This window comes from Notamacropus eugenii, chromosome 6 (genome assembly GCF_028372415.1).
Source record: "Notamacropus eugenii isolate mMacEug1 chromosome 6, mMacEug1.pri_v2, whole genome shotgun sequence".
NCBI lineage: Eukaryota > Metazoa > Chordata > Mammalia > Diprotodontia > Macropodidae > Notamacropus > Notamacropus eugenii.
Window position 1 is genome coordinate 165,605,686 of NC_092877.1, and position 22,671 is coordinate 165,628,356.

The 22,671-nt window shown below is 36.7% G+C and overlaps 1 protein-coding gene across 4 annotated transcripts in view; it reads right to left on the reverse strand.

Annotated features, from left to right (window-relative positions):
- The window catches only part of MARCHF1 (membrane associated ring-CH-type finger 1), a 663,012-nt gene that overhangs the window by 592,192 nt on the left and 48,149 nt on the right, over positions 1–22,671 (reverse strand). For 2 of the 4 annotated variants that reach the window (XM_072621551.1, XM_072621553.1), the window contains exon 2: positions 21,802–22,011. The exons of the other annotated variants lie outside the window; for them this stretch is intronic. The gene's annotated coding sequence lies outside the window, so the exon portion shown is untranslated. The remainder of the gene's footprint in view (positions 1–21,801; positions 22,012–22,671) is intronic. 4 annotated transcript variants of the gene reach the window in all.

Sequence of the window (22,671 nt, forward strand, 5' to 3'; positions counted from 1 at the left end):
GTCATCCAGTAAAGCACCCTACCAAATAGAGCGCACATCTTGACAATAATTCCCTATTATATATCCCATAGGTTCAAAATAACTATGAGGTAGGTGCAAGAATTTTTATCTCTGTTTTACAGATGAGGAATCAGAGGGTCATAAAGGTGAAGCAAAATAATTTTAGTTACTAAATTAATAATTTTCAGTACTAATTCTAGTACTCTTTCTACTATACCATAATACTTCTTTTACGGAATCACTTATATGATGGATCCCTGCACACAGCGTGTGAGGTTGTGAACATTGGGGGAAGAAGGGAGCATTGCCATTTTAAAAATATGAGTTTAATCGAAATTTATAATACACCAAAGATTGAGGGGAAAAAAAGAATTCTGATAGAGGCTATAAAAACACCAAGGATAATTTAGATTGAATACATATGGCATTTGAGATAGTTTACTTACTTCAAGAACTATCAGCCTGCTGGCAAACCAAGGATACATATATTCTGAACTATTAAGGAAAAGAACTTGATCCTGTTTTTCTTACTAACAGCTAAAGTGATTAATGTCTCAGCATCCAACTTTATATCCAATTATAAGAGACTATGTTGTGTTACAGAGAAAAATAAGTAATCGTATCATTTTTAGATTTGCACTTGCCATGTAATTTCTTTTTTTCATTCTTAATATAATTTATTTATTTTCAGTTTGCTATGTAATTTCTTAACACACTTTCTTTATAAGCACACATAGTTTGCATGCATGAGGGTATCACTTCATTGTAATTAGCTTATTAAAATTCTCACCCACCAAAGAAAAACAGCTAATCAGTTATATATCATGTTGTAAGGAGTCATAGGCCATTTCTATTAACCTGAAAAAATGTAAAGCAAAAATGGTGAACCCACTTTCCCATCATCTAGTCATTATGCTTCTAGCATAGTGCTTCTAGAATTTGATCTGTTTTGCTAAAATCATTAAAGCTAAGCCAAAATGTTTCTTTTTTTTTTTGGTTTGTTTACTGTGTAATTTTTCTTTCTTTCTGATTCTATTACCGGGAACCAAATAACAATAACTTTCCAGGTCCTTATTCTATTGTATGAAGCCCATGATTTCATCAACTTGCAAAACAGATAATTGCAAAACTTTCCCTCAATAGTAGATTAAAAAGTGTGTGTGTATGTGTGTGTGCGTGTGCATCTATTTGTATCACTATCTAAATCTATATCTATAAATGAATGTATGTGTCTGTATCAATGCATTTATTTTCCAGGTCTTACAGGAACTAAGAATCTGGGAAGATTATTCATGGAAGATTTTTTAAAATAAAAAAAACCCTAAATCTTTTATACTGGGGGGGAAAAGTGTGATGAAGAAGTACATTTAAAAATATCAAGGTAGAGATTAGTAATTAAGTTGTTACTAAAAAATTCTGCTACTTTCTCTTTTTCAATTATCAAAATTTCATTTTGTTCTCCCTCCTAACTCTCCCTACCTACTGGAAAGAAACAAAGAAAAGAATAAATAAAGACAGAAATACAAGACCCTAATAGCACACAAGCACAACAAATTCCTACTTTAGTCACATCCAAAATTATATTTCCCATTTTCCATATCAGTCCATCATCTTGCTGTCATGAGATAAGTAGAGTTCTTCTTTATGAGTCCTCTGGAATAATAGTTGATCGTTTGGTTGATCCTCTGATTCTTAAGTTTTTGAAAACTGATCATTTTCATATTGGTGTTGTAATATGAAGGTTTTCTTATGATTCTATCCACTTCACAGTATGTTGATTTATACAAGTTTTCCCATGTCTCTCTGAAATTGTCTTTTTTCATTTTTATGAAAAAAGTTGTATAATAGTATTCCATTACATTTATATAATGTATGTATATATATACAACATGTAATAAATATTAACAATTTGTCCAATCATTCCTAAATTGATCAGTACTCCTTTAAGTTTCCTGTTTTTGCTACTACAAATATTTTTAGACATATAAGGTCTTTCCTCCTTTCTTTGATTTCTTGGGGGTATGGAATGAACAGTGATGCAACTGGGTCAAAGGAGATATATAGGTTAGTAATTTTGGGAGGCATAAATTACAAAACTGCTTTCCAGAATAGAACAATTCACAGTTCTACCAGAAGTGAAGGATTGTTACAAACCACTATTGTGTACTGTATTTTAATGTTACACATAAAATAAAGTCAAAATTTTCACTTTCTCGGACCATTAAAATATTTCTAGCACCCATATATGCATAGTATAATTCCAGGCTCTTATAAACCAAAGTCTCAGTAAACAGCTGGTGAACATTTAATATGTGCTGGATATCAAGAAAAGCTTTTGCTTTCTCCACTGCTTCATTGCATTGGTCACACTCATCTCTTTGAGCTTGAGAAAAACTGAATGAAAATTTGAATACAAGTCCCTTTATCTTAAAACCTGGCAACAGTTTTCTGTGTAACTTGATTTTTTTCTTCTTCTCTAAGCAAGATTACCCTGATCTTGAATCAACTTTAGAGACAGTCATGACTAAATATATATATATATATATATATGTCTTCCCCAGCAACCCTGTAAACTTCTTTAAATTTAGTTTAAGACATTAATATTTTAATATTTATATTTATTTAACATTTAATAGTTTACTTATATTTATCTTCCAGTGCTAGAATATTTATTAAGTATTTGTTGACTGACTTTGGCCTTTATTTCTTCAAAACCTGTATGTAGGACTTGTACATATACTGTATAAAAATGAAACCTTATTGTCTTTCTGAATTATGGGTTATCCTTATTTGTGTGGGTGGGAGAGGCAGGAGAGGAGAAGGGTTAAACCCCTTTGCCACAAGTCTTTAATGCAAGTAAAGATAACTAACAGTAAGGGATGTTTTGGAAGTGATTCTTGTTTAGGCATAAATTTGTGAAAGTCAACCTCTAATGTACCTTATGAGTCCATGGATGGATGTCGAAGGGAAATAAAATATGTCCATTTTGGCTCCTGATTCTGTTATTCAGGGTATACTGGACTTCTAGACCAACCGAAATAATTAAGAGCTGAAACAAAGGTGAGGAGATATGCAAAATTCACAAAGCTGGTTTAGTCCAGATTCTCCAGATAATTGAAAAAAGCTTCTCTCTTCAAGTCAGTCTTCAGAAAATTTAACTAGCACTTGCCCAAAGTAAAAAACAAGAAAATAATTGAAATTAAAAGTTTTTACCATCAATATATCTACAGTGAGAAAAGTACCTTCGTATTTCTGTGTTTGTCATAAATTCAATATTTAAACAGTAACACAATCCTGTAAACAAGTTTTGCAACATTTTCTTTAAGAAAATGTAAGATTTTGTACTGGAATTTAAAATTTGAAAATAAATTCAAAATAGGTTTTTGTTCCTATTCCAACATCCCATAACATCTGGTTATAATATAATGTATCTTCCAAAATGAGAATACTGATTAAATACAATGAAAGTTGGCATGCTCTGCAGAGTAGCCAGGTGGCACAGAGTATAGAGTGTATACCTTGGAGTCAGAAAGACCTGCCTCAGACACTTATTAGCTTCTCCGTGATCCTAGATAAATCTCTGTTTGCCTCATATTCCTCATCTGTAAAGTGGGGATAATATTAGAACCTACCTCCCAGGATTGTTGTGAGGACCAAATTAATTAACATATCTAAAGTATTTTGAAAACATTAAAGCTCCATTTAAATGTTAAGTTTTATTTTTGTTATATGAAAGAACAACATTATTTTAACAATTTTTTTTGCTTGCATAAAAAAATAGAAAATTAAGTTGAATTTTTTTTTAAGTCCCCACTTCATCTTTTCTCTAGGAATCATTGTCCATCTGGATTGGCTATAGAGCAAAATAAAGGACATGTACTATATTTCCACGATCAAATACTATAAAATAATACAAATGTAGCCATTTAACAATATTTTGGTGAACATTTCTTATATTAATGCTTGAGTAGTTGAGATTTACACATTTTATGTAATTTTTATTTTAAAACATATAGATAAACCAAGAAATAAATGTAGGAAGCAGGGAATTTGATTGCTGTCCAATATTCTGAAATTATTCAGATTGTAGTAAATGTTTGGGCTCATAATTTGGCAGAGTAATAACAAATCAAGTCTCATAAAAAAGCCCTGAGAGTTGGAAAGAAATTGTTTGTCAAATAAACAGTATTTCTGCTCAGAGAAACATATTTCTACCAAACTAATTCTACTTGTGGGGGTGAAGGCATTAGAGAAGAGTGTATCTTGAGAGGCTCGGACAAACTTAATAAGTGAAAATGAAACATAACATAAAGCAGATGGAATGGAAATATGGCCCTAGAAATTTCCTCAGCTTTTCAAGGTTAGGTATCCCAGAGGAGTTCTGTTCCTGACATCTTTTCCCAGTGCTGAAGCATACAGTAAGCACTCAGCAACACTGGCTGATGGATTGGTCACTTTTTAGCAAGCTATTGCAAGACATGCTTGGAAAAACATTTTATGAGGCAAACCACTGCCTGATTATACCTGGTGTCAAAATGGTTTAGAAATGTCATTCTGACAGCATTCTGGATCCCCTACAAGGCTATTTAAATCCTCAGGGAAATTCTCTCCAAGGTCTTGGGAATCCTAAGGCCAGTTAGGATACCTTGTAAAAAGTCCCACTAGGAATGTTCTGAAACTTGTTATTTTTTTCTATTAAGAATTTCTCTAAAAGAATTATAATATATACAAATGACTTGCTGTAAGCAAACTCAATATATGAGCTGCATATAAGAAAAATATAAAGAGTTTATCCTTTTATATAAGGATTTTCTAAAGGCCTATTTTTGTACTAGGCTCTTTGCAATAGCTAATTCACTTAATATTCCATTTACTTCAGATTTGAAGTATACACTACTTTTCAAGAAAACATTTATCATAGAAAGTGAGGAACATCTTACTGAAAAAGTGCTCTTGATTGTAAATGTTTTAAGAGATCTATTAGGTACACAAATCTAAAGGCTCAATTTAGAAGCAGCAGACTTAGTCACTATCATTATAATTGTTATGGCTGTAAAGTTAATTTAGCAGTTTAAATTAACCCATTTAGCGTTGGCAAAGATGATTTCTAAATGTAAATGGGGTATTAAAATAGTTTCTCTTATTCTTTTCTAAGCTATAGTGATGGTGAGAATGAAATAAATACATTTTAACTCACTCATTATCCTCTAGGGAAACTTGCCTACAAATATGGTAGGTGGAATAATGCTCTGGAGTCTGGACCATCTGAAATGTTTTATTGAAAGCCACCATTCAAATACTTGAAAAACATATTTGAATTTCATTACTAAATTTCCAGAATCATTTCCCAAGATAGAGAATGATATATATATACAAGTCTCCATTCTCCTCTACGCAAAGATCAAGGGGGTATCAGTAAAATTGCCTTCTGGGTGTTTAGAAAAGAACTACATTCCAACTGGCACAGTGGACAGAGTGTGGACCTAGAGTTGAGAAGACTTGTCTTCCTGAGTTCAAATCCAATCTCAGACACCTACTATCTCTGTGTGATCCTGGGCAAGTCACCCATGTTTGCTTCAGTTTCCTCATTGACAAAATGAACTAGAGAAGGGAATGGAAAATCACTCCAATACCTTTGCCAAGAAAACCCTAAAGGACTGAACAACAAAAGCATTCTCATCACTTCTATATTTTCTCTTCCAATCAAGTATGGGATTTCCTCTACTGTAATCAGATATCACACCTGGCTGTTACAGATTCACAGGAGGAAAATAATACAGTACTATACACTGAGCCAACTTTACATATAGTCAGAGTAGACTGGCACATGCAGAGTGAAATCTGAAGGTCCATGTAAAGCTAACCTGACTTAATATATATCTCTCCTTCTAGAACACCCAAATTTCCCAGCAGGAGCATCTTTCCTTGAGGAGGAATGTATATCTTATTTAGGCCAAGGCTCTTATACTTGGTGTAGGTGATACATTAGCAAAGATTACTTTATCTAAATAACCAATTACTACAGTGTGTCGTCTACAGAAATGCTTGACATTGGGGGAAGAAGTAAGCCCAACAGGATAGGTCTGTGTCTTAAGCACCAATGTATACCCTCTCTCTGCTTCCTTCAAACTCCCCTTTCCACCCACTATAAGATCTTGGATATATCAGGAACTTAAGTTTTTTTTTTTTAATATATTCATTTTATTTATTTTTAATGCTCTACAGTCACTCCCATAAAACTTAGATTTTCTTTTCCCCCTACCTATTCCCTCCCCCCTAAGACGGCATACAATTCTATATAGGATCTACACATACATTCCTATTGAATACATTTTCATTATAGTCATGCTGTGTAGAAGAACTAAAATAAATGGGAGAAGTCATATAACAAACCAAAACATAATACACACACACACACACACACACACACACACACACACACACACATACAAATGATCTGCTATGTTCTGCGATTGAATTCCATAGTTCTTTCTCTGAATGTGGAAGGCATTTTGCCTTAGAAGATCATTAGGAATTTTTTTTTTAATGTCCTTGCATTGCTATAAAGATCCAAGTCTACCAGGAGAAACTCTCACACACTGTGGTCGTTGCTATGCACAAAGTTCTCCTGGTTCTTCTCCTTTCGCTCAGTATCAGATCACATAAGTCTTTCCAGGCCTCTCTGAAGTCTTCTTGTTCATCATTTCTTATAGTGCAATAGTATTCCATTACATTCATATACCATAATTTATTCAGCCATTCCCCAGTTGCTGGGCATCCCCTTGATTTCCAGTTTTTGGCCACTACAAAGAGTTCTGCTATAAATATTTTTGTACATGTGGGACCCTTTCCCATTTTTATGATCTCTTGGGGATACTGTCCTAGAAGCAATATTGCTGGGTCAAAGGGTAATGCACATTTTTGTAGCCCTTTGGGCATAGTTCCAAACTGCTCTCCAGAATGGTTGCATGAGTTCACAGCTCCACCAACAATGAATTAGAGTGAATAAATCACAAGGAAGAGAAGAAAAGGGGCTGAGCCTATGGTGGGTTGGAAGGATCTGGGCAGTCAAGAATACGGAATACCTGTGTGGGAAACTGAACCGCACTTCAAAAAGAATGTGTTGTGTGGATGTAAACATCATCTAACAGGAATGGGAAAAACCAGCTTTCATGCTCATTGTATGAGTCATTCCCCATCTCTCCCTCATCCAAGACCCATCTGCTTTCTAAGCTATGAAAACTGGGTATTTATAGTTTCTTTTGCATCATACAGTTTTGTCTATACTTGTGTTGAAGAAGGGAAGTGGCCTTTCTTCCACAGACTATATCGTACAAAAACAATCTCAAGACACAAGGACAGCCTAAAAAGTGAATTCATATTGTCTCTATTGATAATATAATTTTAATAAATCTATTTAGTTAAACACTGCAGGTTATTTCTGCATTTTCAGGTGCTCACATTCTCTTGTCATAGCTCAAGTATGTTATAATAGATTAGGGACAATACAGCCAAAAATCTTGACTGAATAAAAGTCTGACTATGCTGAGGTCTTTGCCAGCTATCTGATACTAGAAATTACTTATCTCCATATAGTTCAACTCCCTAAAATGTCTTCTCATTCACATACAAATGTCAATATCCACTATGATTACCAAAAGAAATAAACTTTCTTAAAGCATTTTACCTTCTGTTTTTGCACATTCCAGGCTCAGCAAAAAAAATTAAAGCAGTCTTTGAGGGAGTGGGGGAGGTTTTAAGAGAATCTTAAATGAGAAAAGAATCTCTGATAGAAAATAGGTAAATAAATATTTTCTCATGAAATCAGATGTTCATTATCCCTGTGTATGTAAAAGTTTTCTGTTGACTGATTTCACCTTGCTTAGGTTGGTATGGCATTTGTAGATTACTGATTAGGGAGAATATTACTTAAGTTGATAACTAACATCAAGGGTGAATAAAAATAAAATTTTAAATAGTTGTGGTTGCTAACTACATTCTCAAGCATTTAAAAGAAGCTTAAGAAAGATGAACCATGAAAGGGAGAAACTCTACAACCCAGAGCTAAACAAGCAAAAAGTATCAACCTCCCACCTGAAAAAATCAAAATACATTTTAAGAAAAATAAGTATTTTATTCAGCAGATATTAATAATCAAGAAGGCAAAGAGAACAAAAGGTAAAGATATTAGGATATAGAATATTAAAATAATAATTGACATTTATTTAGCACATTAACGAGCAAAAAGCTTCTAAGCATTATCTCACTTAAACCTTACCACAATCTTGTGAAACAGGTATGAAAAGGATTATTATTTCCAATTTACAGATCAGGAAACTGATGTTCAGAGAGGAAAAAATTCTGAGTGGTTAAGTTGCTTGACCATGGTCACACAGTTGTGTGTCAGAGATAGTTTTTGGACTTAGCACTTCCTGACAACGTCCAGAACTCTATCCTCAATATTATGCTGCATCTCAATACTCAAGAGGCAAACCTTCATGTTTTCAAATTTCAAATCTATGACCTAGTTTTCACGTCAGCACATTAAGATATACTGGGATATATCTATATCTACATAATTTTGCTGCTTTTTGTGTACTGTTGGCACCAAAGTAATTGACAATATGTTATATATCATTATATTTATAGGCATGCCTATATACTGATCTGTTTACATATGCAGATGTGTCTTTAGATATATAAAGTGTATTGTCAATTACTTTGCCATAAGTATACAGATAGTAGCAAAATAATTGCACACTCTTTAATAACAAAAGAATATTACTTCCTCCATAAACAAAGGAGATTTTTCTGATAACCTGAACCAAGTGGAGGAGAGATAACAATAGCTCTCACAAACAAATAAATCTATAGATACAAATTTATATTCCTGAGCTAGCATCACAGAGATCCCAAATGCTTCACTAATTTTCAAAGTATATACACACATTGTTTCTCCCACAAGTGGAGTGAAATATAGCAACTGTCTCTCAGTGAACTGAAATGTAGTTAAGTGTCTTCCAATGAATAATCATGATAGAATAACAACTGAAGAGTTTTTTAGCTACTAAGAATTAAGAGGCCTTTTTCACTAAGTTTCACCAGTCCAAAGTATACCTAAGAGTACAACATGGCTGACAAGTGGCCACCTTCCCTTTCTTTTGAGAACTCTAGTGAAGAGGAAATCATTAGCTCACATTATGCTTCCAAACACCTCAAACTGCTATGTGTGAATAGAACCTAAAATTGTCTCATAACTTCTACATAGATTCAAACAGAATGAGTTTCATCCCTTTTGTACATGACAGCCTTTCAGACATTTGAAGGTGGCTGTTATGCTCCCTCTGGTGTCTTCTCTTCTCCAGGACCTTAATCTGATCTGTATATGGCACAAGGGTCAAGACCTTTCCCCATTCCAGATGCCACCCAGTTTATCAGTGCCCCCCAAACTCAACATAATACTTAATATGTGGCTTGTCCAGGGCTGAGTCACGTTCTTATTTTTGGAAGTCAATATTTACACAGTTTATAGTAATCAGTGGAGCAGCTGGTGGTGCCATGGCCTGGAAGCAGGAAGACTTAGCTTCCTGAGTTCAAATCTGGTCTCAGACACTTTCTAGCTGTATGACTCTGGGCAAGTCACTTATCCTTATTTGCTTCAGTTTCCTCATCTGTAAAAGGAGCTGGAGAAGGCAATGGCAAATCACTCTAGTATCTCTGCCAAGAAAACCCCAAATGGGATCACAAGAATCAGACCGGACTGAGCAACTATAGTCCTCAATAGAATTATTTTTAAGGGGGAAGGGAATCAGTATTTACTAAGCACCTACCACCATGTTCTAGGCACTTCTGCCAAGCACTTTACAAATATTGTTGCAACAATACTGTGAGGTAGGCACGTTATTAACATTACAACTGAGGAAACTGAGGTAGACAGAGATTAAGTGACTTGCCCAGGGTCATACAACTGGTAAGTATGTTTGAAGCTGGATGTGGACTGAGGTCTTCTTGAATCCAGGCCCACAGTGCTATCCATTGTGTCATCTAGCTGCAGCTTTTTAAGACAATGAGAGGAATTTAAATTAGAATAAGTATCCAGAAAGCAAACCTTAGAGTTTATTTTAAGCATATAGTTTTCAGTGCCCAATGCACCGGAAACTAGCCATTGATTAATTAGTTCAATTGTTCCTAGCCTGGGGTCTATGAACTTTTTATAAAATAGACTGAATAAGTGTGTCAGTAAAATTTGCTTCCTTTGTAATTCTACACATTTTATTTGTGCATTTATGAACATTATTCTCATAAGGGGTTTACAAGTTTAACCAGACTGCCAAAGGGGTCCATGATACAAAAAAATTAAGAGCCTCTGGACTATTTCATCTAAATAACAAATCAAGCAATAATGGAAATGCAATCTTTCCTTCCTACAATAGAATGTATAGTCTCCAGTCAGCCTAAAATGATATGGATTAATCAATGGGAACTCAAATCAACAAGAATTTATTAGAGTGCTTACTATGTGCAGATAAATAATAAAGAAGAAACGAGTGCTCCTTCTAAATGCATCATCTGGCCAAGATTGTCTCCTGCAAATTCTTTTGAAAAGCATAGCCTCATAGCCAGTTCTCTTCCTATTTCAATCAAAAAACCATGTGATGACAAGACCCAAGAAAAGACCAGGGATACAGTTTCCTTTCCTGAAACTATTCAGGAAACAGAATGAAATTTTTGTTAAATTTAATCTCTAGAGATTAAAAAGATGAAGAATCATGTCATTTCTGCCTTTAAGTAGCTGTTAATCTGCTGGACTAATAAAACAAGTATGGACATAAGCATACACATGAAGGAGAAAGTTAAAGGAGAAAGCCAAACCAGATGATCTTGGAAAATATGAGTAAGAAGAAATCATCTTCAGTAGAGATACAAGAGAAAGCTACACACATTAAATGGCACTGGAGCTGGGCCTTGAGCAAAGAGTTTTGATAGGTGGTGATAGAAGAGGAATCATATTCCAGGAATGGAGGCAGAAAAAGGCAGGATGATCAGGTTATCAGATATTTTCAGACAAGTATTTTCAAGCATGTTTTCTCAGGAACAAATGTCATGGGGACTGGTTGGTCCAGGGGTCAAGGCTTTTAGTTTTCTATCTCAGCCAAGTTCATATTTTGGTATTCCACATCCATGATGACTCAAGCAATTTTCCTCCACAAAGCAAGAACAAGGAAGCCAAATATTTGCTAATCAAACGTAATGAGCCTTGATACTTGATAACTATACATGCATGACAGTTCCTTCTCTTATTCTTCATATCAGCTAATTATAAGGCAAAAGTGATGAATACAGATTTTCTGAAGCTGAAATTTAGCAGTGATTTTTTAAAAAATAAATTTCAGGGGTGGAGCCAAGATGGCGGAGTAGAAAGACACACATACACATAGCTCCGAACCCACAACCCATAGAACGGCTACAGGGAAGTAACTCACGGCGAATTCTGCACCCAGAGGCCACGGAATATTGGAGCTAGGGAGATTTCTATTCCAGAGAGACCTGCAAACCTCTTGCAAAAGGTCCATCGTGCTGCGGATGCGGAGCCCAGCCCAGACCTGCCGTGGCCGCGGCACCGAGAGATACAGATCCGAGCAGGCTTCAGGGACAGGATCTCCAGCAGCCGCACAAGTCCCTCCACCTACAGGTGACGGGGGTCGGTGAGAGAGTCTCTTTGGCGGGTTGAGAGGGGAGTGGGGTGCCCCCATAACTCAGCCCCCCCCCGGGAGGTAGAAGCTGAGAGGCGGCTGCAGACAGGGGCTCCCCAAGGGGGCAGGAGCCTGGATCCATTGTGGAAGGTCTGTGCATAAACCCCTTGAGGGAACTGAGCCTGAGAGGCGGCCCTGCCCAGACCTGACCACCTGAACTTAATCTCACACTGAATAGCAGCCCTGCCCCCGCCAAAAGCCCTGAGGCTGGAAGCAGCATTTGAATCTCAGACCCCAAGTGCTGGCTGGGAGGATCAGGAGGCGAGGTGGGTGTGAGGAGAATATTCAGAGGTCAAGTCACTGGCTGGGAAAATGCCCAGAAAAGGGAAAAGAAATAAGACTTTAGAAGGCTACTTTCTTGGTGAACAGGCATTTCCTCCCTTCCTTTCTGATGAGGAAGAACAATGCTTATCATCAGGCAAAGACACAGAAATCAAGGCTTCTATGTCCCAGCCCACCCAATGGGCTCAGGCCATGGAAGAGCTCAAAAAGAATTTTGAAAATCAAGTTAGAGAGGTAGAGGAAAAGCTGGGAAGAGAAATGAGAGACATGAAGTCAAAGCATGAACAGCAGATCAGCTCCCTGCTAAAGGAGACCCAAAAAAATGTTGAAGAAATTAACACCTTGAAAAGTAGCCTAACTCAATTGGCAAAAGAGGTTCAAAAAGCCAATGAGGAGAAGAATGCTTTCAAAAGCAGAATTAGCCAAATGGAAAAGGAGATTCAAAAGCTCACTGAAGAAAACAGTTCTTTCAAAATTAGAATGGCACAGATGGAGGCTAATGACTTTATGCAAAACCAAGAAATCACAGAACAAAGAGAGAAGAATGGAAAAATGGAAGATAATGTGAAATATCTCATTGGAAAAACCACTGACCTGGAAAATAGATCCAGGAGAGACAATTTAAAAATTATGGGACTACCTGAAAGCCATGATCAAAAGAAGAGCCTAGACATCATCTTTCATGAAATTATCAAGGAAAACTGCCCTGAGATTCTAGAACCAGAGGGCAAAATAAATATTCAAGGAATCCACAGAATACCGCCTGAAAGAGATCCAAAAAGAGAAACTCCTAGGAACATTGTGGCCAAATTCCAGAGTTCCCAGGTCAAGGAGAAAATATTTCAAGCAGCTAGAAAGAAACAATTCAAGTATTGTGGAAATACAATCAGGATAACACAAGATCTAGCAGCCTCTACATTAAAGGATCGAAGGGCATGGAATAGGATATTCCAGAAGTCAAAGGAACTAGGACTAAAACCAAGAATCACCTACCCAGCAAAACTGAGTATAATACTTCAGGAGAAAAATTGGTCTTTCAATGAAATAGAGGATTTTCAAGTATTCTTGATGAAAAGACCAGAGCTGAAAAGAAAATTTGACTTTCAAACACAAGAATGAAGAGAAGCATGAAAAGGTGAACAGCAAAGAGAAGTCATAAGGGACTTACTAAAGTTGAACTGTTTACATTCCTACATGGAAAGACAATATTAGTAACTCTTGAAACATTTCAGTATCTGGGTACTGGGTGGGATTACACACACACACATGCACACACACACACATACATAGAGACAGAGTGCACAGAGTGAATTGAAGAGGATGGGATCATATCTTAAAAAAATGAAATCAAGCAGTGAGAGAGAAATATATTGGGAGGAGAAAGGGAGAAATTGAATGGGGCAAATTATCTCTCATAAAAGAGGCAAGCAAAAGACTTTTTAGTGGAGGGATAAAGAGGGGAGGTGAGAGAAAAACATGAAGTCTACTCTCATCACATTCCACTAAAGGAAGGAATAAAATGCACACTCATTTTGGTATGAAAACCTATCTTACAATACAGGAAAGTGGGGGATAAGGGGATAAGCACGGTGGGGGGGAGATAATAGAAGGGAGGGTATGGGGAGGAGGGAGCAATTTGAGGTCGACACTCATGGGGAGGGATAGGATCAAAAGAGAATAGAAATAATGGGGGACAGGATAGGATGGAGGGAAATATAGTGAGTCTTATACAACACAACTATTATGGAAGTCATTTGCAAAACTACACAGATTTGGCCCATATTGAATTGCTTGCCTTCCAAAGGGAAGGGGTGGAGAGGGAGGGAGGTAAAGAAGTTGGAACTCAAAGTGTTAGGATCAACTGTGGAGCAATGTTCTTGCCACCAGGAAATAAGAAATACAGGTAAAAGGGTATAGAAAGCTATCTGGCCCTACAGGACAAAAGAGAAGACGGAGACAAGGGCAGAGAGGGATGATAGAAGAGAGAGCAGATGGGTCATAGGGGCAATTAGAATGCTTGGTGTTTGGGGGTGGAGGGGATAAAAGGGGAGAAAATTTGTAACCTAAAATTTTGTGAAAATGAATGTTAAAAGTTAAATAAATAAATTTAATTAAAAAAAATAAAAAAAATAAAAAATAAATTCCAAACATGTCAAGCAGGACTTTTCTCAATATATGCTTAATTGCAACACCAATTTAAAAATGACTCAGGTGTGTCAGTCATAACTAATCATTTCATTTAATAGTCAATAAAATATTTTTTTTTACTTATTAACATAATTATCTAAAACATCTGTTTTAAGGAAGAAAAATTAATGTGGATTATAATTTCTCTGCTGAAAAATATATTTTGTTTTTCATTACATAAATTATGTTAACAGTATTACCATCCTTAGTAGAATATATTCTAAGTACATGGGTCTCTGGCTTCCTGTTTAGACACAAGATTGTGCTTAAGTGCTTTCTAGGAGAAAGGAGAAAGATTAACTTCTTTGCCTCCAGGAATTCTCTCATTTATCTAGATGAGCGGTTCTCCAAGTGCAGTCTGGTGACCTCTGAGGACCTTGACACCAGAATTATTTTCATACTAATACTAGGATATTTTAATTTCTAATACTATAAATATAGGCAGATACTGCTCACTTAAAAAAAAAACAAAACACGAAGTCACTTAGTCCAAAACTCTCTCCTTTTATTGACAAGGAAACTGAGGTTCATAGAAGTTAAGTGATTGTTAAAGGTCACACTGGCAAGTAGAAAACAAGTAGAAAAAAATGGAATTTGAAACCAGGTCCTTCAATTCAAAAAATATCACTCTGTCTAGTGTACTATTCTGCCACCCTACCCCTTACCAAATATTAGTGGTTGTAGTAATGGTGGTAGTGGTAGTGTGAAAATAACAGGTATTTATACAGAATTTTTCAAACTTCAAAGCACTTTAAATACATTATTTCATTTAAGCTTCACAACAGCTTGTGAAGTGAATGCTTTTTGGGGGAGTGGGTTAGGAAGATGGACTAGTACTCAGAAAACTCCTAGTGTGGAAACTCCCTCTAATGATACAAATTAGCTGCTTGTCTTCAACTTCTAGTCTTGACCATGTGTCTTCTCATTCATCACAAAACTAGAAAGTATCAGAGGAAGGCTTTAAACCCAGGTCTTCCTGACTGTTAATCTGTGCACCCTTTTTTCTTCAGTTCTTTTCCTTCCTGAACCTAACACTCTTTTGATGGCTCACCTTGGCTTGAATTTTCACATTCTATTACAACTATTACACAGATACCATATTAAAATGCAAGTCTGATATGAGGAATTGAGAACTATCCCTCCCCTTGAGTGTTGTTTTGAGTGATAACTCCCTCCCCTCAAAGGTGAGGATGAAAGGAAAATTATGGAATGCTATAGCGACATAGGAAATAATTGAGTACAACTCCCTCATTCTATGTATGAAGAAACTAGAAACTGAGGCTCAAAGAAATGAAGAGGCTTGTGGAAGGTTACTCAGGTAGGCAGAGGCTAGAATCCAGGTCTCCCAACTGCCAGTTCAGTGCTATCTGTCCACTGTACCATGCTGTCTTATTTTTTTTACATCATCAAAAAACCCCGCTACTTTCTACTATTAAGCTAATATTGAGCAGTATTCATAAAATATGGATATATCTCATGCAAAAAAAATATATAGGCTTTACTTAAGTATCTATTGTACTTCAGGCACCATTGATACAGACAAACAACAACAACAACAATAAAACAGTCCTTGCCCTCAAGGGACTTTACATTCTAATCACCAGAATCAAATGATGTACTTTATGGGACACATCTGCTCTCCATCTGACAGTGCTATTCAGATCAGTGAAGAGGTAATTTACTTAAAGGCACCTGAGAATGCCTAAAGGAGTTACCTTAGTACCTTAGTTACTCTAAGTAGATCATGAGTTACCATATTACCACAAGAATTTCACTTGGTTTTAACATCTAAAATGAAAGAATCAAATTCAACGTTAATAATTCCTTCAGTAAAGTCAGAGACCACTGGAATGGTCACCATAGTTTGAAGTTTGTAGCAAGATGGAATGTAGACTATGGATGAGACAGAAGCAGTGAGAGGTGGGGGATCTTAGCTTCTACTCAGCAGAAAGTGAAAAACAATAGTGACACTCAGATATCAGAAATCTAGAGAAATGTTGGAGGGATGCATGAATGTATTAATCTCTGTTCTTAAAATGAAACACTAAAAGGGAAATTAGGTTTTCTATAATCCAACCTCCTCTTTTAACACATGAGGAAAATTAAGGTCAATGAGATCAGTTGACTTGGCCAAGCTCATAGTGTAATGGTAACTGTGAGAGTTAAAGATCTTCCCCACCCATTAATAGGCCTGCCCATTAAGGGAAGCCTTTTGTTAATTTTCTAATGAGGCACTAGTTCTCAAGGGTTGTGATGCTATCTGGCTCTGAAAAGTGTATAAATACTCTAAGGTGAGCTTTTATTTTGGGGCTTACCCTTTGAAAATGTTTGTTTGGCTAGACAAGACTCTGGGCAGCCACTAAAGAGTCCCTGGCTTTGAAAACCTAGATGTTAGTGCTTCTCTCTCTGGTAATTAGGTAAATATGGTCACACAGTTGGAGCTGCCTATTGATCTGTCATGTATGTATTGCTTATGGTCAGACAGTTGGAAGCCCTGTCTGTTGGTCTTTATTTCTCTGTTTGTATTTTCTCTGAAGTTTAAGGTGCTGACTTTTTCCCCTGAATGAAGTGAATGATATATATGCTTGATTAAAGTGATCATTGACCCCTTAAAAGTTGCCTTTTCTTTTAGAAAAGCAGATCAAAGAACCTGTGATAGTAGGCCATCTTGGATATGTCAGGGTCCTTGCATTTACACACAGAACTAGTAAAGGTTGAGAAAAAAAATGAAACCAGGTCCTTTTATCAAGACCTACATATCTTTGCCAGGAGGAAACAGGGAAGAGGGAAGGAAAAGTCACTGGCCCATTTTCTCTTTTGGTAGCTTTTTTTGATTGGTACAAAAAAGATAAAATTTTCATGACAATTAGGTTTTTAAGAAATTTATTATTTTATTTCTCTTGCATGCTGTCCCTTCACTGTGCCCAATCTCATTACTTTCCAGTTCCCCAATTTTCATAGATTTATCACCTGAATGAACACTATGGTTTGTGGCTGTTACTGACTCAGTTGCTATCTTTGCTATCACTAATCTTGTAGTGGTATATCATTATGCTTAGCATAAAATGACCCAAAGTCACATTTGTTTACATATTGCAAGAAATAATTTAGAAAAATACACATGATGCTTTTGCTAAATATTGGCCACTCTAAAGATATTAACATCTCAGAAATAAATTGAATGTAACACAGTGCTAGATTTCTAGGGATGTCAGTCAACTTGGCTAATCGTAGTATTATCAAATGAAAACTCATGATACTTCAAGGAAAAACATGAAACTTGGAATGACAGGCAGGATGATGCAATGGTTAGAAAGCTATCCTTGAAAAGAGAAAGGCCCTAATACATAAAACTTTGAGATCCTGGGCAAGTTATTAAGTCTCTTAGGGCTCTAGGTCAGTGGTGTCATACTCAAGTAAAAATTAGGGACACAAGTGGGAACACAATAAGGACCCTTGTGGCCACATACTAAACTTAGAAAGCCAGGTGTTAACATTATCTAGTTCTATTGTACATTTATTCAGTCTGCTAAATGTTTCCCAATTGCATCTTAATCTGATTTAGGAAGCACCTGAGGGTTGTGGGAGCCAGTTTAACACCTCTGCTCTAGGTAGCTTGGAGTTGCAGAGAACGTATTGACCTACATTGAGAGAGGGAGTTTCCCCCTTTGGAAGTTGCTGTGCCAATGGAATCACAAGCTCAATCCTTCTTCCTGTGTCTAGGAAATGTATTGATGTTTTTTCTTTTTTATACTCAGTATCCAAAATGTCCATTTTACCCTTTACCTTTTCCATCATAGTTCTGACTTAGAGAAAATGCAATTTATGTTTTTGTCTAAACGTGCTAAACAGAGGTTTCAAGGCAACATTAGGTGTTTTTAGATAAGCATTATAAAATGTATCATCAGAAAAACAACCACCACCACAACAAAACCAAACAGCTATCACACCAAAGAGTTTATGAGATGAAATCCCAAAGTGTTAGTTACTAAGAATGCCTTTCTTCATCCCAATCCAAGAGGGAAAGCTCAAGAGTTATAAAGTCATCATTAATGCCAGATTCTACGATTATAGGTCATAAGAAAGGTAGATTAAGTTTTTCAAGACAATAATGTTTTATTTGGTCAGAGTCAACATACTATCTTGCCACAATAAGTCCCTCATTTCTTTTTAATTTCTCTCTCAAAGGAAACTAATTATACTGAAATACAGTTATCTATTTATCTATCTATCCATCCATCCATCCATCCCAGGACAGGAATTCTTGGTATGCTGGCTTTGGAATCAGGAAGATGTGGGTTGGGTCCTTCCTTTGTCAGATACTAGCTGTATGACTCTAGGTGACTCATCTATTCTCTTAGTATTCCCAGAAAATGCTTTAGAATTATAAATTATCTAATGTAAGGTGGGTAAGGTAACAAGCAGTTTCAATTAAGCTGCTGATCTGCACTGGCGAAGGGAGTGTTTGCATACCAAGAGCTCTCTCCAATTCATTGATTCAGTCACAGGTTGGTAGCAATCCAAAAAATCAACAATATGCCCCTGGAAACCCATCAAATCCTCCTTTTAACGAAGTAAACATCAAACAAAATCCAACAAAGGAAACAACCATATCTGGTACATATGAGCTGCTCTCTACCTATGATTCCTTCCTTTCTACCAAGTGGAAATAAAGAAGAATCCAGGAAGGCTCACAGTTTGGTCCTCCCGGCAGGGGGGCTACAAGGGTCATTCATTACATTTGCACTCACTAGCCTTTCAATGGTGTTTGCATTTATGTTGTTGTGGTTCCTTTGTATGTTGTTGCCCTGGTTCTGCTTATGTCACCCTGCACCAGATCTTATAGGCTTTACCAGGTTTCTCTAAATTCCTCTCATTCCTAACTCATATAGTTCTTCTTTCAAAATGTCCAGTTTCTTTATAAGGATTAAGTTTCTCCTCCGACTCACATGGATCAAAGTGGATTTGAAAGTCTAAGAAAATGATTCATTTCTGAGTTGTGTGGCACTTACTGGTTATTTAAACACACCACATGTGTAATAACAATGATAACGATTATATTAGCAGAGAGCTGTTCTTGAAGTAGGAAGATTTGGGTTGAAGTAGTGTTTCTGATACATAATGGCTGCATGACCCAAGGCAAGTCACTCGAGCCTACTCTAAACAGTAAATTTCAGAGAAGGTCCTGCATTCAGGGAGGGAGTAACTATATTATTGAAATCATGAGCCTAAGGCCTAGTTCCCAAAAAGGCAACAAAGAATAACTGACATAGTAATTTCAAGTTTGCAAAATTTTATGTATTTATCATTTCATTCGCTACAGTACAGGCAACTCCATTCCATACATGTTTAGTGACTTTCCCAAAGTTATACAGACAAGACTTGGGCAAGCCTGAAGCAGGAGTGGAGATGAAGGGCATTTATTCCTTTGTTGCTAATAATCAAGCTCTCCTGCCACTAAGGGCATTCATCTCTTTAGGTAGCATAGTGTTCATACCTATAACCGAACCCAAGATATTAAAGAGACAAGATGTTCATTAAATGCCTGTAACAAGTGCTGATTAAGTTTAAATTCTGATGGAAATTTTCAGCTTTTCTTGATTTTATTATGGAATTATTTTATAAAACTTCCTGAAAGCAATCAAGAGAATACATTCCACTTTCAAGTCATCTCAGACTTGTCAGACTCCTTCTCAAAGAGGTTTCCAAAAAAAAAGTCAAGTAGAAAAAAAAAAAAAACTTGAATAAAAGAGTTTTTATACACCCCACCCAGAAGAGATGCTGACACTTCTTGGATACTAAATAAACACACCATTTAATAATTCAGCATTATCCTCAAAATTTAACTTATCTTAAAACAGACCAAAGAATCATGACTTTATGTTGGTTACCATGAACCTTTGCTCATTTCATTCAGTATAGACCTATGGCTATAGGACCATGGATGTGTATCTGGAACGGAATTCACATACTATCAGGTCCCATTCCATTGTTTTAGGGATGAAGAAACTAAGGCTAGACGCTGAGGGTCACACAGGTGAGTTTTGATCTCAAATCCTTTGGCTACAGAGACAGCATTCTTTCTACTCTATGACATTAACTCCAAAATTGTTCTATTTCCCTTTCCCCTCACCTCCACCATCTCTCCAAAACCCCTTAAAGCCATCTCTTTTGCTGCATGACAAATTTGAAGCACATGAACAGAACACATCTTAAGGAGGGAAGAACACTTCTCCTGCTAGTTGAAGTTCACCTCTCAAGGATATTTAATCTGTGAAAGTTCAAACTACTATCTCCTGCACTGTCACAAGGCAGCTACTAAACCAAGAGTGTCTCTCAATCTAAATCAGTCTGGCTATCTGAAATGTTCTGTCATCTAACCATCTCAGCCACATCAATAATCTGTTGATTTTCAAAATGATTTTTTTTTGAAGTAGGGCGTATAGTTCATACTATACTAATTGGAAAACAACTATGGAAAGTGCGTTAGATCTCATTCCCTCTTACTCTCCATTCCTTGACATAGCTTTCATTTGTGTCTTGCCTCACTATGCACATACCTAAATCTTCTCTAACAAGAAAGATTCAAGTTCTGAACTGGGGAAAAACACACACACACTTGTGTCTTTTAAAAGTCTCTGTTATGAGACCCTTGTACCAGGCAAAGACTGTTTAAAATGGATAAAGAAATTTAAGTTCCAGGGTTTGGTTTTTGACATTTAGTCTCTGGATCTCCCTTTTGGTTTGTTCATTACAAAGCCCTTTATAGTTTCCTCAACTAACATCCTTATCTTACCACCTCTGAAGTGAATAAAAAAAGAGAACTGTTCTTAGAATTAGAAAGGACTCTGTAAATTTAGTTGTTTGCATATTACCTTTCTGTGGTGTAGGTTTCAAACTTAAGACTCTCTCATAAAAAAGAAAAATGTAAATGAAACAAATTTAGGCAAAACAGATACATTGTGTCAGGCAGGGATCAGAAGGGTGATAAGTCAAAAGACTATGAGAGAGAGAGAGAGAATAAGAGAATATAAACTGGATTTAATGTCACTAACTAAAGTAATACTGGCTTCTCCACATTTCTGATAAGGAAATTATTTTCCAACCTATCTGGATTAAGAAAAGGAAGTACTGTTAGGATGTATCAGCAGCAAAGAAAATACGATGAAATAGTCCTCATTCATAAGCCAAGGGCAGAATATGTAAAGGGTGGGATGGAGGAGGGGGAGATATCTTACAAGAGAAATATCGTAGTATCTCAGTAAAATATTATGATTAATTTTAATTATTATTGTTTAAATAATAAAATTATTCAGCCTGCAGGAATTTCAACCCGTCCTCTTAGCAAATGTCCTCCTGGTCTTGGTTCCTTTTCTCTCCCTCCAGAACTCTGAGATGCTTTTGAGTTATGTTCTCATTAGTCACACCTAATTCTGTTTCAATCTATTGTCGCCCCGCTGAAGCCTTGTGTGCAGCTGCTCTTAAACCAAGGGCGCCATCCATCCCATGGAGCTGTGAATACTGGTTGGCTACTGGGGCTTGACTTGTCCTTTTGTATCAAAATCAAACCTCCTCTTACCTCCACTTCCTTGTTCTTCTCTTTGTTTCTGCCCAATGAACTTCTCCCATTGCTGGCAGTCTCCCTTGCTGGAATTACAGAAATCTGCTGGAGGGGCATGTTGGCAGTGTTGGAGGTTGCCAGTCCCTGATTGGCTGCCTGATCTCTTCACTCCCCCTGAGTAGCCCACCTGTGTAATTGTTCACATCCTTGCTTTGCCAAAGCTCAGTTCTAAACAAAAAAGGGAAAATAGTGTTTGAGACGCTGTGCAGCATCAACCAGGGTCTTCTAGCCCAAAAGTCAAGTGTACCAAATTAGGGGAAAACAACGTAAAGACCCAAGAATCCAGGGAGGTTTTTTTTTTTTTGTTGTTGTTGTTGTTTTCTTTGCATCCTCAGAAGTATGATTTATTGCTAGCCATAACTACATTGCTTTGTCACCAGGAGCACCCCTTCTCCCCCAAGAGCATTGTGGGAGACAATTCAATTTCTATAGTACCTAATAACTGTCATGGAAACCAAGGAAACCTAGGTCTCACAGGCCCTTATTAACAACTACTTTCTTTAATGGTACAGACTCCCACATTTGAAGTTGCTGTCACTGCTTACTTTTGTTTCCTTCCTGATTCCCCAGGAGTCCACTAAGCACCCAGAGACACAGCCTCCTGCTGACTAGGTAAATAAGCAAGAGGCTGAAAAGCTTAGTGACCTATTTTGGAACCAAATCCCCTCCTTAAAAAGCATTGAGAGCTTGCTGTGTCCTTCATGAATCTACAATAATCTCCTTAGGTGAAAGGAGCTACCTCTAAGTGAGAAGTATCAGTGATTGTATGGAAAAGGGGGGAGAATAGGGGAGAAAGAGGGAAGAGAGAAAGAGAGAGGGGAGAAGAGA